Consider the following 14,817-nt stretch of genomic DNA (forward strand, 5'->3'; position numbering starts at 1 on the left):
CTCCAGCACAGCCTAAAAATGAGTTAAAAACGTCAGCATTCATTGAGTCCTTATTGTGTTCCTCAGGGCTAGGAGAGATGCCATGGGCAACATTTGGTGTTTCTGAGTGCCAGAGTGGCTCCTGGAGTGTGAATGTTGTGTGTGTGTAAAATATACATAACATAAAATTCACCATTTAATTCATTTTAAATGTACAGTTTAGTGGCTTTAAGATTTTTGTATTATTATTGTTATTATTATTTTTGATACGGAGTTTTGCTCTTGTTGCCCAGGCTGGAGTGCAATGGTGCGATCTCGGCTCACCATAACCTCTGCCTCCTGGGTTCAAGTGATTCTCCTGCCTCAGCCTCCTGAGTAGCTGGAATTACAGGCATGCACCACCACATCCAGCTAATTTTGTATTTTTAGTAGAGACGGGGTTTCTGCATGTTGGCCAGGCTGGTCTCGAACTCCCAACCTCAGGTGATCGGTACACCTCAGCCTCCCAAAGTGCTGGGATTACAGACATGAGCCACCATGCCTGGCCTTCTACCACTTGTTAATAGCATGTGCATAAGCTTAGTTATGAGTCTCTTTGAGGCTCAGTTTTCCTATCTGTAGAAATGGAGATGTTGATAACTTCCATTCATTTATTCATTAATTCATTCAGTGAATCTGTTGAGGGCTTACTGTGGGCCAGTCACTGGGGATATAGTGAGAATTCATAGAATTTACAGAATGAGGGGTTAGGAGAGAAAGGGAAGGACTCAGGGGTGAATTACTTTGCAAAGGGAAGAATCATTTTGTCTTGGGAGTAATCACTCCCTTACATCATAGGTACACAGTGAGTATACCACTGTGAGCCTGCACTTTATTCCTCTCTATCCCACCATCCAACAGAAGACCTACAAAAACAGATATGTTATTTAGGGGTCTGGGGTTGTAAGCAACAGAAACTGACTAGCTCAGTTTAACAAGGATTACAGGGAAATGATTGGGATTGCTCCAGAATCAAAAGAAGAGATAAACAATCAGTCCTCAGGGAGGCCCTGAAGAGCCCAGGCAGTGACAGCAATCTCAGCGACAACTGTTTGTGGCCCAGCCTCCCTTGGGGCTCTTCCTTAGATGGCCTGCTCCAACGTTTGCCTCCCATCTGAGAGTCTCCTGCCCCAGCTCCCAATGCCTGATTGCCCCAGCTCAGGGCACGTGGGGCAGGGCTGCTGCCAACACTTAGAATTAGGCTTTGTAAACTTCAGGGGTTACCCATCACAGTCATCAGAGGTTTGAACACCCATTATGACAGTTGTCTAGCAAATAGCAGTAAAATGTCGTGAGGAAGGGTGTCTTTGTTGAAAGTCACCACTAGGGCAAAAAGAGTAAAACTCTATCTAGGACTGAAAGTGAAAATCAACTTGTCCTGGAAAAGAAAACAGCAGGTTAAGAGGACAGAAAAGTTAAAGCCAGCTGCAAAGCCGGCAAGAAACATTGTTCCTCCCAATGTCATGTAGTGTCTGTGAAATGCTGTAAGGACCCTCTGCAAGTGGCCACTGCTCTCCTACCTATGACCAAAGACAAAGGCAGAGGCGTGCTTTGCTATTCTCATCTAATACTGGGGCTAACCAGCTGCTCAGCTGCCCTGGCCCCATGACAATGCTCAATCCATAGTTAATCCTTGCTCTTCTTAATCCCTCATCCAAAACAGCATCCAATCCAGAACTGATGCCTGCTTCCCTTCAACCCTCCTTAGAATCCTTGAGCAGGAACCCAAATCTTGCAAGACAGCTGCCCTCCTTCCGGAGATCCTCTGGAGTGCTCCACCTTACTGCTTGGAGGAAAGAAATCTGATTTCCTCAGACTGTAGGCTCATTCCTGGTGGTCTCTGGCTGATGAGGTTTTAAAGAAACTGTCAGGGACTGGAATAGAGGACTGTGATTGGCAGTCCCACCAGAACCATGGGAGACGGGTAGGCAATTCCCCATAGGAAAATGGAGTGCGGTCATCAGAAAAAGGTGAAGGTATTGAGCATCCAGACCCAATGGATGGCTCTTGGAGTAGGTGCTCAATTAATCCTAATTGTTATTCGTGAGGTTGTGTTTTAGAGATACTACAGCAAATTATATAAAGTTATAGATTATAATAATGCATAATAATGATTATTTGCTGTGTGGCAGGCATGATATGTCTACTACCTCATTTGATTCTTAAAGCAAACTCACACTTACTTTATAGGTCTCCACAGTTTCTAGGACATGCTTTCTGTATAGGGAGCGTCTTCCAGTGTGAGTACTGGTGATGTTCCACTCGTCAGAGGGACACAAGGAAAAGATGGCAGTTGCTGTCATCTCAGGATACCATCTCGGTATCTAGGCCAGCCTGACAGCGCTCCTTGGATCCCTGTGGATCTCCGTGGGGCTGTGTGTGAAGTCCAAAGCGGCTTTAGACCCAACTCACTCTGCTGTGGGGCAGGGGACTCGTGCTCTGCTCCAGCAGCACTAAGACAATAGCAATAACTAAAAACACTTAGAGGCTGTTTTACTACATGCCAAGGACTGTGCTAAGAGCTTTACATGTGTCATCTTATTTAACAGATGAGGAAACCAAGGCCTGAAGATGTTCCTTATGAAGGTCACACGGTTGATAAATAACAGAGCCAGGACTTGAACCAGAAGCTGTCTAGAGCTCCTGGGCTAAACTACAGGCTGTATTGCTTGGCTGATCTGCGACCATCTGTACATGCAGCCTCTTTATTGTTTTTACTTGTTAATTTATGTGCACATTTCACATGCGAATATATTTTTAAGTGAATTAATGTATAAAGCATAATTAGCACAAGGACTTGCTCATGAGACTGTCATTATTATTGTGGTTATTTTGAGATGGGGTCTCACTCTGTCACCCAGGCTGGTGTGCAGTGGCACAATCATGGCTCACTGCAGCCTGGACCTCCTGGGCTCAAGTGATCCTCCTGCCATAGCCTCCCAAGTAGCTAAGACCACAGGCGTGCACCACCACACCTGGCTAATTTTTTTTCTCTTTTTACTTTTGTAGAGACAGAAGTCTCACTATGTTACCTATTCTGGTCTTGAACTCCTGGGCTCAAGCAGTCCTTCCACCTTGCTTCCCAAAGTGCTGGGATTATAGGCGTGAGCCACGGCACCTAGACAAGACTGTCATTATTATTTCAATTGCAAATGGATGTGTTCTCGACAAATATATAAGCCAAATCCTATTCCGTTTGTAACTTTAGCTTGTGATTCCCATTTTATCTTCATTGCTCAGCAATGCACTGTTCACCACAGCTCTTAAATGCTCTCTATCTCTTCCCTGAACATCTGCCAAACTGCTCCCTCGCGCTCTTAACGTGGCAAACACTTACAGGCGAGTTCCTGAAAAATAAGAGCACCTCTTAGCAATTCTTTTGGGAAAGGAAGAATCCTGTTGTCATGGGATAGATGTCCTCACCCTCTAGTTTTTCCGTTCATAATTTCAGGAATCCTCTTCAGGATTTGAAGAGGAAAAGGTGGAACAGAGTCTATGACCACTGTTCCACAGACTGGGGAAAGCCCAGGGGAGCTTTTGTCACTGACAGTAGCCAGCATGGCTCAGATTGTAGGCTCTGGTCACCAGCAACACCTTCCTTGTAGGCATCTGGGTAAAGATGCGGGCTCCTTGGCCCACCTTGACTTACTAGAGCCGTATCTCAAGGATGGTGCCCATGACCCTGCATTTTTAGCACATTTCCTAAGCTATAGTCTTATTCTAACATTAATGGGGAGAAGCCTGGGGCAGGACTGCAATCACTGTTAGAGGAGCGAGTACGTTTACAAAGCGCCTCATAGATTACTGCCTTTTTGTAACTGGACCCGGGTTTGTCTGCTCTGCTCTGCTCTGCTCTGCCATTCAAAAGCCAAACACAAGAGGTGAGGTTTGGTGGGAGGAAAAGCAGGTTTTAATCAGAGAGCCAGCAAACCAAGAAGATGGTGAGCTAGTGTTCTAAAATACCATCTTAAATTTTAACATTACCTTAGGGTTCTTAAAGGGAAACTTGGTATGGGAGGCATGAGGGAGTGGTGCAGGGTACAGCATCTGTGTGTCTTGTTCCTATGGCTATCTTGGGTAATTGCCCGTTCAGAGGTCTGGTTGGTGTTATCTTGATTTTGGCCTGATGGTGGTGGACTAATTGTTCATGACTCCTCCTAAACAGGAGGATTCCAAAAAGAAAACTCCGTGCCTGGTTTCAAGGTTAGCCTTTGGGATTTCTTAAGCAAGAGCATAATTAGATAAGCACGTATAACCAGATGGGGAAGAAAGGAAGAGGTGAGAGGGGAAGGAAGGAAGAAAAAGAAAGTGGGTGTTTCAATAGCAAAGACATGGAATCAACCCAATGCCCATCAATGATAGACAGGATAAAGAAAATGTGGTACATATAGACCATGGAACACTACGCAGCCATAAGAAGGAATGAGATCATGTCCTTTGCAGGGACATGGATGAAGCTGGAAGCCATTATCTTCAGCAAACTAACACAGGAACAGAAAACCAAACACTGCATATTCTCACTTGTAAGTGGGAGTTGAACAATGAGGACACATGGACACAGGGAGGGGAACAACACACACCGGGCCTGTTGGGGGAGCGCGGTAGCAGGGAGAGTATTAGGAAAAATAGCTAATGTATGCAGATTTTAATACCTAGGTGATGGGTTGATAGGTGCAGCAAACCACCATGGCATACATTTACCTAGGTAACAAACCTGCACATCCTGCACATGTACCCCAGAACTAAAAAATTAAAATTAAAAAAGAAAAGAGAGTGTTTAGTTTTTGTTTTTTTGTTTTTTTGTTTTTTTTCCTTGAGACAGGGTCTCCCTCTGTCACCCAGGTTGGAATGCAGTGGTGCAATCTCAGCTCACTGCAACCTTGACTTCCCAGGCTCAAGCGATCTTCCCATCTCAGCCTCCCAAGTATCTGGGACTACAGGTGCACACCACCACATCTGGCTGATTTTTGTATTTTTTTGTAGAGACAGGGTTTCACCATGTTGCCCAGGCTGGGAGAGTGGGTGATTTTTAAAACTGAGGTCTCTGGTTACATTTTCTAGGCGTCTGTGATTTCACTCTCACATGTCTTCCCTGCACAACTTTTTGTCATGGCTTCGTTTATTTTGTTACCATCAACTTCCTTATTACACTGTGATTCTAAGACTCCACCTCTGAAGAATATGGTGGGGGAGCAAGCACTCTCTCTGTTTCTCCTTCCAGAAGGCTGTTTGCACATTATCTAACATCTTCCCAGGCCTCTCAGCCTTTTTCTAACTTCTGGTCTTTGCTGCAGGTGTTCAATTATTGAGCAGGTTGGGAGGGTACCTCTAGAATGTGCAAAAGACCCATTCCCCTTGTGAAGCTCAAAGATGAAATTTATATGAAATCAGTTTGTCTTTGGATTTGAGGCACTGATAATTTGTAGCTAATTTAATATGAACTGGACTGAGAGAACTAGAGCCTGTTTGTTTTATCTCCCTGGCTGGCCTTCCCCTCCCTCCTTCCTGTTTGTGTACTTCTTGTCTCTAGCTACTATCGCAGACTTCATTTATCATCTGAGGGTGCCTGAGGTGCCCTGGAGGATGTCACTCCTTCTAGGTGGAGGAGTGAATGCAGAGGGGACCTATATCTGTGCCTGGCTGTGGGTGGGGGATTAATAAGAGATGCCACATGCATATGGGAAGAAAGAAAGAAATGCATGTAAAACACCTTGCTACAACTCAACAACAATAACAAAAAACAACCAATTAAAAAATGGGCAAAGTACTTGAGTTGAAGTACTTTGATATACAAATGGCTAGCTAATAAGCACACGAAAAGATGCCCAGCATCACTAATCTTTTTTTTAAATTTTTAAATTTTTTTTATTTTTTGAGATGGAGTTTCACTCTTGTTGCCCAGGCTGGAGTGCAATGGCGCGATCTCAGCTTACCGCAACCTCTGCCTCCTGGGTTCAAGCAATTCTGCTGCCTCAGCCTCCTGAGTAGCTGGGATTACAGGCATGCACCACCGTGCCCGGCTAATTTTGTATTTTCAGTAGAGACAGGGTTTCTCCATGTTGGTCAAGCTGATCTGGAACTCCCGACCTAAGGTGATCCGCCCGCCTCGGCCTCCCAAAGTGCTGGGATTACAGGCGTGAGCCACTGTGCCCAAGCCTACTAATCTTTACGTAAAGGCAAATCCAAACTGCAATGAGATACAAGTCACATCCATTAGGATGGCTACTATCAAAACAACAGCACAGAACAAGTGTTGGCAAGGATGTGGAGAAATTGGAACTCTTGTGCACTGTTGGTAAGAATGTAAAATGGTGCGGCCATTATGGAAAACAGTATAGCGGTTTGTCAAAAATCAAACAGGTAGCTGGGTGTGGTGGCTCATGCTTGTAATCCTAGCACTTTGGGAGGCTGAGGTGGGTGGCTCACTGGAGCGCGGGAGTTTGAGACCAGCCTGGGCAATGTAGTGAGGCCTTGTCTCTTTTTATTTTATTTTTTATTTTTGAAATGGAGTTTTGCTCTTGTCGCCCAGGCTGGAGTGCAATGGCACGATCTGAGCTCACTGCAACCTCCACCTCCCGGGTTCAAGCAATTCTCCTGCCTCAGCCTCCCAAGTAGCTGGGATTACAGGCGTTAGCCACCACGCCTGGCTAATTTTTGTACTTTTAGTAGAGACGGGGTTTCACCATGTTGGTCAGGCTGGTCTCGAACTCCTGACCTCTTCCGCCTGCCTCAGCCTCCCAAAGTGCTGGGATTACAGGCGTGAGCCACTGTGCCCAGCCTCTATTTATTTTTTAAGTAAAAAAAAAAAAAAAATCAAACAGACTTGCCATATGATCTATCAATATAACTTCCTTTTTTTTTTCTTTTTTAGAAAAGATGTTTATTCAGGCCTGATGTCTCGGTACAGCTAGATGTACAAAAATATATCATTCAAAGTCACGAAAACCATCATCATATTGGTGTGACTCCTTCCTCCCCTTGGGCACAGCCTTTGCAACTGGCCCCCTTCCCAGCTGCCTCCTTTGAAATCTAGGAGTTAGGGGGCAAGGGTCACCTCCTGGCAGCTTCCTCCTGGGTGGCCAAATCTGCCTCCTTCTGAGCAGCCAGGAAGATGGCTTGTTCCTTCTGGGAAGCTGCAAGCGCTTCTGAACTGAGGCTGCTGGCCGGGCCCCCTTTTCAATCCCAGCTGCTGCCTTCACGAAGTAGGAAACAGTGGGCTGTCCAATCTTGATTTCAAATGTCCCGTCAGGCTTCACAAAAATCTTGGTAAGCAGAGGAATGCCTTCCTTGATGTCCTTTGTCCTCGCATTGAACTCCTTGCAAAATTGGTTGATGGAAGCCCTTCTCTGACCCAGCACTGGGCCTAGCGGGGGGGCCCGGGCATGGCCAGGCCTGCCCGCACAATGGTCTGGATCACACCGCCGACCTCCGGCTTCCTGAGGCCCCCGGTGGCCCGGCCGAGCTTCGACATGATGTGGGGCTGCTGGCTTTAGTTCACCTCGGGGCCGATCTATCAATATAACTTCTGGGTGCATGTCCAAAAGAATTGAAAGCAGAATCTTGAAGAGGTATTTGTACACTGTTAAAAGAAAAACTTCAGCCGAATTAAATTTAAAGGAGTTTAATTGACCAATGAAGGATTCACGACTTGGGCAGCCCCCAGAATCACAGCCAATTCAGAAAGACTCCAGCACAGCCACGTGGCGGAAGATTTATGGACAAAAAAAAGGGAAATGGTGTAGAGAAATTGGAAGTGAGGTATAAAAACAGCTGGATTGGTTACAGGTTGGCGTTGCCTTATTTGAACACAATTTGAACACTTAGCAGTCTATGAGTGGTTGAAGTTTGGCCACTGGGACTGGCCAAGACTCAGCTATTGTTACAGGTGCACACTCCTAAGTTAGGTTTTCAATCTTGTCTGCCTGTTAAGCTAGGTTACAGTTCCTCCACGAGGACTCAAATATAGAAGTACGGAGTCCTTCTCAGGCCATATTTAGTTTGCTTTAACAACACCTATGTTCCTGGCAGCATTATTCACAATACAGGTAGTTAAAACATGGAACTAACCCAAGCGTCCATCAACAGATGAATGGATAAGCAAAATGTGGTACATGTATACAATGGAATATTATTCAGCCTTAAAAAGGAAGAAAATTCTGACACATGCTATAACATGAATGAACCTTGAACAGACTATGCTAAGTGAAAATAAGCCAGTCACGAAAGGACAAATACTGTTTGATTCATATAGCTGTGGGTCTGTGAGTACCTGGAGTAGTCAAATTCATAAAGACAGAAAGTAGAAGGGTAGCTGCTGGGGGCTGAGGGAGGAGAACAGGAGTTATTGTTTAAAGATACAGAGTTTTAGTTTGGGAAGATGAAAAAAATTCTAGAGATGGATGGTGGTGGTGATGGTTGCACATCAATGTGAATGTACTTCACCAACTGTGCACTTAAAAATGGTTAAAATGGCTGGGCGCTGTGGCTCACGCCTGTAATCCCAGCACTTTGGGAGGCCAAGGCGGGAGGATCACGAGGTCAGGAGATCAAGACCATCCTGGCCAACATGGCGAAACCCCGTCTCTACTAAAAATACAAAAATTAGCTGGGCATGGTGGCACGTGCCTGTAATCCCAGCTACTCTGGAGGCTGAAGCAGGAGAATTGCTTGAACCAGGGAGTCAGAGGTTGCAGTGAGCCGAGTTCGTGCCACTGCACTCCAGCCTGGCGACAGAGCGAGACTCCGTCTCAAAAAAAAAAAAAAAAGGTTAAAATGGTAAATTTTATGTTATGTATATTTTACCACAATTTTTAAAAGTGGAGGCAATAAGAGTACCTACCTCAAGTGTTGTAGGTAGTTTCCAGTATTTATTAAGCATTTACTGTGTTGTGAGCACTGTTCCAAGAACTTTAGGCACATATTTATTTTACTTAATCCTTGCACAAACCTTTAAGGTGAATTTATATAGACATGATATATATCTGTTATATACGATATATAGATATGCTATATCAATATCTCTCTCGCATATATATTTTTTGCTGTTTCACAAATGGAGAGGCTGAAGTCTAGTGGCACTAATTGCTACTCATCTAATAAAAGGCAGAGTCAGATATGATACCCAGACCTGGTCTCTGGTGTAGTTTCTTTTTTTCTTTCTCTTTCTTTCTTTTCTCTCTCTCTCTCTCTTTCTTTTTCCCTCCCTCCCTCCCTTCTTTCCTTCCCTCCCCTCTCCCCACTCCCCTCCCTTCCCCTCCCCTCCCTTTCCTTTCGCCTCCCAGGTTTAAGTGAGTCTCCTGCCTCAGGCTCCTGAGTAGCTGGGATTACAGGCGCACGCCACCACGCCCAGATAATTTTTGTATTTTAGTAGAAATGGAGTTTCTCCATCTTGGCCAGGCTAGCCTTGAACTTCTGACCTCAGGTGATATACCCACCACGGCCTCCCAAACTGCTGGGATTACAGACATGAACCACCATGCCTGGCCATTTCTTAGACTAGGGACTTGGCCTTGGCACTGCTGTTTCCCCAGTACCTAAAACTGTGCCTGACACGTAGTAGGCTCTTAAAACAATTTGCTGACTGAAAAAGAAACTCCAGAGCGCATGATTGTCTCTCTGCCAAATGGGATAATGCATGGAAAGCACTCTGAGTGGTGCCTGGCACGTGGTGAACAGTCAGTATATGGAAGTAATGGTCACTGCTATGATGGGCCTGTCTGTATGGCAGGGAGCTCTGAGAAGGGATATAAAATTCACCCTCCTCCAGCCCTGTCTTATGAGCCAGGGTACGGCCCTGGGGGTGACTCTTCCATCCTCAGCCTGGCCCTATGTGTTCCTCCTTCTCAGCCTCCTTCTGCCTTTGTATTGTTTGTGTGCCTCTCTGCTCCCAGTTGCACTGAGCTCCACTAAGAACAAGGTGGTGGCATCTTTGCGTCCTCCTCTACAGCACCCTGTGCACAGGGCTGGGGGACAGGGCTACTCTTCCCAGTGAGTTCTGAGAGTGCCCAGAGGAACTAAAGTCTGGGGCAACGCCCTTACTTGCTCCATTTCTTGCATGACCTTGACCTTGACAGCTAGCCTTGGTATCTGACGGTAAATTTATCCAAGTTAGGAAGCATTTCACTCAGAAACAAGAAGAAAAAGAACAAAGAAAAAAAGAAAAGAAAAGATTTCAGAATATTGAAAGGCAATCTAAATTCTTGTTTTTGTTTTGTTTTGTTTTTTGATACTGAGTTTCGCTCTTGTTGCCCAGGCTGTAGTGCAATGACATGACCTAGACTCACTGCAACCTCTGCCTCCTGGGTGCAAGCGATTCTCCTGCTTCAGCCTCCCAAGTAGCTGGGATTACAGGCACCTGCCACCATGCCTGGCTAATTTTTTGTATTTTTAGAAGAGATGGGGTTTCACCATGTTGGCCAGGCTGGTCTCAAACTCCTGATGTCAGGTGATCCACCCACCTTGGCCTCCCAAAGTGCTGGGATTACAGGCGTAAGCCACTGCACCCAGCCTGGCAACCTAAATTCTTAAAATGGATTTATGATAGGATTTAAGAAAGAGACTGTCCACTCAAAGTTAGAGTACTGTTCCATGTCTTTGGTCGTTTAATGGTTTAGTATATGTACTTTCCCATGGCTGACGGTCAGCCCTGTGGGCAGCCATTTTGTCTGTGGTCTCAACAAACAGGAAGTTCCCATGTGGGGAGATGCCTGAACTGGGAAGAGCATGGCTCTGGGGATATCACCTGGGTGAGGATTGGGAGACTTTGCCCTTTGCCCTAGGAAAACAAAAAGGAAATCTCTATTGTGACTACAAAATAAGCTATTCTAGAGAAATCTGCACCATTTGCTGTCTTTAAGGTGTTGGGTCTCAGAAAATAACACCCCAAAATGAAGGCCTCAGAAAAAACATCAGGGACAAAAGTTTTTCTCTGACCTTCTCCTGCCCTTCTGTCTCCCAGTCCCATTCTAGCCATAGAAACTAGGATCCCTCTTCCCTAAGGTGATTCATAGCAACCAGAGCCCCTTTTCCCTAAAGCCAGCCATAAAACTTGAAAATATTACTATAACTTTCTCCCCACTTTTCCGTGTAAAAAACTGGCCGTAAAGAAATGGTCTGACCTACCTTGTTTGATTGCAGGTCATAAGACCCCCATTGTAGAGAGGGTCCTGCCTCACACCAGAAGGAAAGAATGCTGCTCAGAGAGGCCAAGAAGAATCTAGACAGACAAGCCTGGCTGGGTTATCCCATCCAGTCTAGAGTGTATCTTTTTTTTTTTGAAACAGAGTCTCCCCCTGTCACCCAGGCTAGAATGCAGTGGCATGATCTCTGCTCACTGCAAACTATGCCTCCCGGGTTCAAGTGATTCTCATGACTCAGCCTCCCAAGTAGCTGGGACTACAGGCACGCGCCACCATGCCTGGCTTATTTTTGTATTTTTAGTAGAGACAGGGTTTCACCATGTTGGTCAGGCTGGTCTCAAACTCCTGACCTTGAGTGATCTGCCCTCCTAGGCCTCCTAAAGTGCTGGGATTACAGCATGAGCCACCGTGCCCAGCCAGAGCATATCTTTTTGGTCCAATCATATTTCAACACAGCTGTCCATAATTTGTTGAAGCTAAGCATACAAATGCACAATTTCCTCTGTATCTTTGGGTCTACTTTCTGAAAGCTCCTGTGTATACATGTTAAATAAATTTGTACACCTTTTCTCCAATTAATCTGCCTTTTGTGAGTTAATTTTTCAGTGAATCTTCAGAGCCAAAGGTCCTCCTGATCCCTGCAAAGGTCTTCGTTTTTCTAGCAAGTGGCCTATTAGCTTCTAACTTCCAACACGCAGTTTCTGTGCTGTTAGATTCTGAACAAATTGCTGATTTAATTTTGCTCCTGATTCACCCACATGGAGTAGCCCCTTATGTGCTTCCCCTTCCCCCACCCCCAAAATCCTGGGTCTCCAGGATCAGTTCACAGAGGGAGAGTGGCATAGACCACTTTTTTTGAAACCTCAAAGATTTGCATACTTCATGATATTTTTTCTCTATTTAGGTACCATTTGTGTCATTATTTACTCAATATTTTTCTTTACGGATTTTTTTGTTTTTGTTTTTTTGGTTTTTGTTTTTAGACAAGGTCTCTCTGTGTTGCCCAGGCTGAAGTGCATTGGCACAATTATAGCTCACTGTAGCCTCGTCTTCCTGGGCCAAGGTATCCTCCCATCTCAACCTCCCAAGTAGCTGGGACTGCTGGCATGTGTCACCACATCCAGCCAATTTTTAAAAGTTTTTTTTTGTAGAAATGGGGTCTCACTATGTTGCCCAGGCTGGTCTCAAACCCCTGAGTTCAAGTGATCTTCTGCCTTGGCTTCTCAAAGTGCTGGCACTATAGGTGTGAGCCATTGAATCCAGCCTTACAATCATCTCTTAAACTTTAACATTACCCTAATCAATTGCTGCCTATACAGTCATGGATTTTATGTTTCATTATACATACACACAAACTTATATATGTATAATTTTTTTTTTTTTTGAGACGGAGTCTCATTCTGTCACCCAGGCTGGAGTGCAGTGGCACGATCTCAGCTCACTGCAACCTCCGCCTCCCAGGTTCAAGTGATTCTCCTGCCTCAGCCTCCCCAGTAGCTGGGATTACAGGTGTGCACCACCACGCCCAGTTTATTTTTAGTAGAGACGGGGCTTCACCATGTTAGCCAGGCTGATCTCGAACTCCTAACCTCAGGTAATTCGCCCGCCTCAGCCCCTCAAAGCACTGGGATTATAAGTGTGAGCCACTGCACTTGGCCTTATAATTTTAAATAAATACATAACTAGTAAAAAAAAAAAAGTACTGTTATACCACTAAAATCATCTGATATGTGCACCCCATCTCAGGAACACTGGCCTCAATTGTGGGGCTCAGAGTAGATCTATGGAGGTGGATTTTCTCAGGCTTGAGTGGAACAAGGACCAGCTGTTACCATGAGGACCTTCTCGGGATCTGCCCTGCTTTTCTTCTGCATGAGTCTCCAATCATTGTCTTCAACTGTGGGGCAAACAGTAATAAAGTGCTGAGTGCAGACCTTTAGAATCGCTCCACAGCTCTATTAGCGTTAGGACATTCTCCCCAAGTTTCTGTTCTTCCTTTTTTTAGTGGAACTGGTTTCTGCTCTACCACACCCTGGGTGGAGTCTCTGTCATTCGAGCAAGTCAGCTGACCTGAGGGGTTGCCCTTGGAATGCTGAACCATGTTGGGCCTGGAGCAGCTGGTCTTCTTTGCTTGATATAACTTTTAAACCTCTACAGAGTCTCCGTATGTTGCCAAGGTTGGAGTGCAGTGGTGCGATCTCAGCTCACTGCAACCTCCACCTCCCGGGTTCAAGAGATTCTCCTGCCTCAGCCTCCAGAGTAGCTCCCCCGACTATGCCCGGCTAATTTTTGTATTTTTAGTAGAGACGGGGTTTCACCATGTTGCCCAGGCTGGTCTCAAACTCCTGACCTTGGGTGATCCGCTTGTCTCAGCCTCTCAAACCTCTTTTTAAAAAGGGTTTTAAGGCCGGTTGCGGTGGCTCATGCGTATAATCCCAGCACTTTGGGAGGCCGAGGTTGGAGGATCACCTGAGGTCGGGAGTTTGAGACCAGCCTGACCAACATGAAGAAACTCCATCTCTACTAAAAATACAAAATTAGCCAGGCATGGTGGTACATGCCTGTAGTCCCAGCTGCTTGGGAGTCTGAGGCAGGAGAATCGCTTGAACCCGGGAGGCAGAGGTTGCAGCGAGCCGAGATGGTGCCATTGCATTCCAGCCTGGGCAACAAGAGCGAAATGCCATCTCAAAAAAAAAAAAGGGTTTAAAAATTCTTTTAAATTATTTTATTGAGATATAACTTTTATATCTTAAGTGTACAGCTTGATGAATTTTTATATGTAAGTATATACCATTAAGGCTACCACTCAAGATATAGTCCTGTGCTATTCAATACAGAAGCCATTGGCCAGGTGCAGTGGCTCACACCTGTAATCCCAGTACTTTGGGAGGCTGAGGTGGGCGGATCACCTGAGGTCAGGAGTTGGAGACCAGCCTGGCCAACATTTTGAAACCCCGTCTGTAATCCCAGGTACTTGGGAGGCTGAGGAAGGAGAGTCACTTGAACCCAGAGGTGGAGGTTTCCAAAGTGGTTGTTACAGTTTACACTCCCATCAGCCATGGATGAGTCTTGGTTGCTCCATATCCTCACCAACAGTTGGTATTGTCAGTCCTTTTGATTTTATCTAGTCTGATTGGGAGGCAGTGTAGTTTTTTCATTTTTGTTTTTTGGGTTTTTGTTTTTGTTTGTTTGTTTGTTTTGAAACAGTCTCGCTCCATCACCCAGGCTGGAGTGCAGTGGCACGATATTGGCTATCCACAACTTCCGCCTACTGGGTTCAAGCGATTCTTGTGCCTCAGCCTTCCGAGTAGGGAGGGATTACAGATGCCTGCCACCACGCTGGCCTAATTTTTGTATTTTTAATAGAGACAGGGTTTTGCCATGTTGGCCAGGTCAACTCCTGACCTCAAGTGATTCACCCGCCTTGGCCTCCCAAAGTGCTGGGATTACAGGCGAGAGCCACCGTGCCCAGCCAGCAGTCTAGTTTTGAATTGCAAATAATTCTAATCATTTTCTTCCCTTTGCAAGGTAACAAACACCCACCTAGAAGATACACATAGGCAAAAAGAAGACAGTAAAAATACTCATCATCCCAAGCAAATCACTGTTAACATTTGCTATATATCCACCTGCATGTGTATCAGTGTGTAAACTGACAAAA

General features: G+C 45.4%; 1 pseudogene; it reads right to left on the bottom strand.

Annotated features, from left to right (window-relative positions):
- Window positions 1-6,984: 6,984 nt before the first annotated feature.
- Window positions 6,985-7,489, bottom strand: LOC100438603 (large ribosomal subunit protein uL11m-like; annotated as a pseudogene).
- Between the last annotated feature and the right edge of the window lie 7,328 nt (window positions 7,490-14,817).

This window comes from Pongo abelii, chromosome 4 (genome assembly GCF_028885655.2).
Source record: "Pongo abelii isolate AG06213 chromosome 4, NHGRI_mPonAbe1-v2.0_pri, whole genome shotgun sequence".
Classification (NCBI taxonomy): domain Eukaryota; kingdom Metazoa; phylum Chordata; class Mammalia; order Primates; family Hominidae; genus Pongo; species Pongo abelii.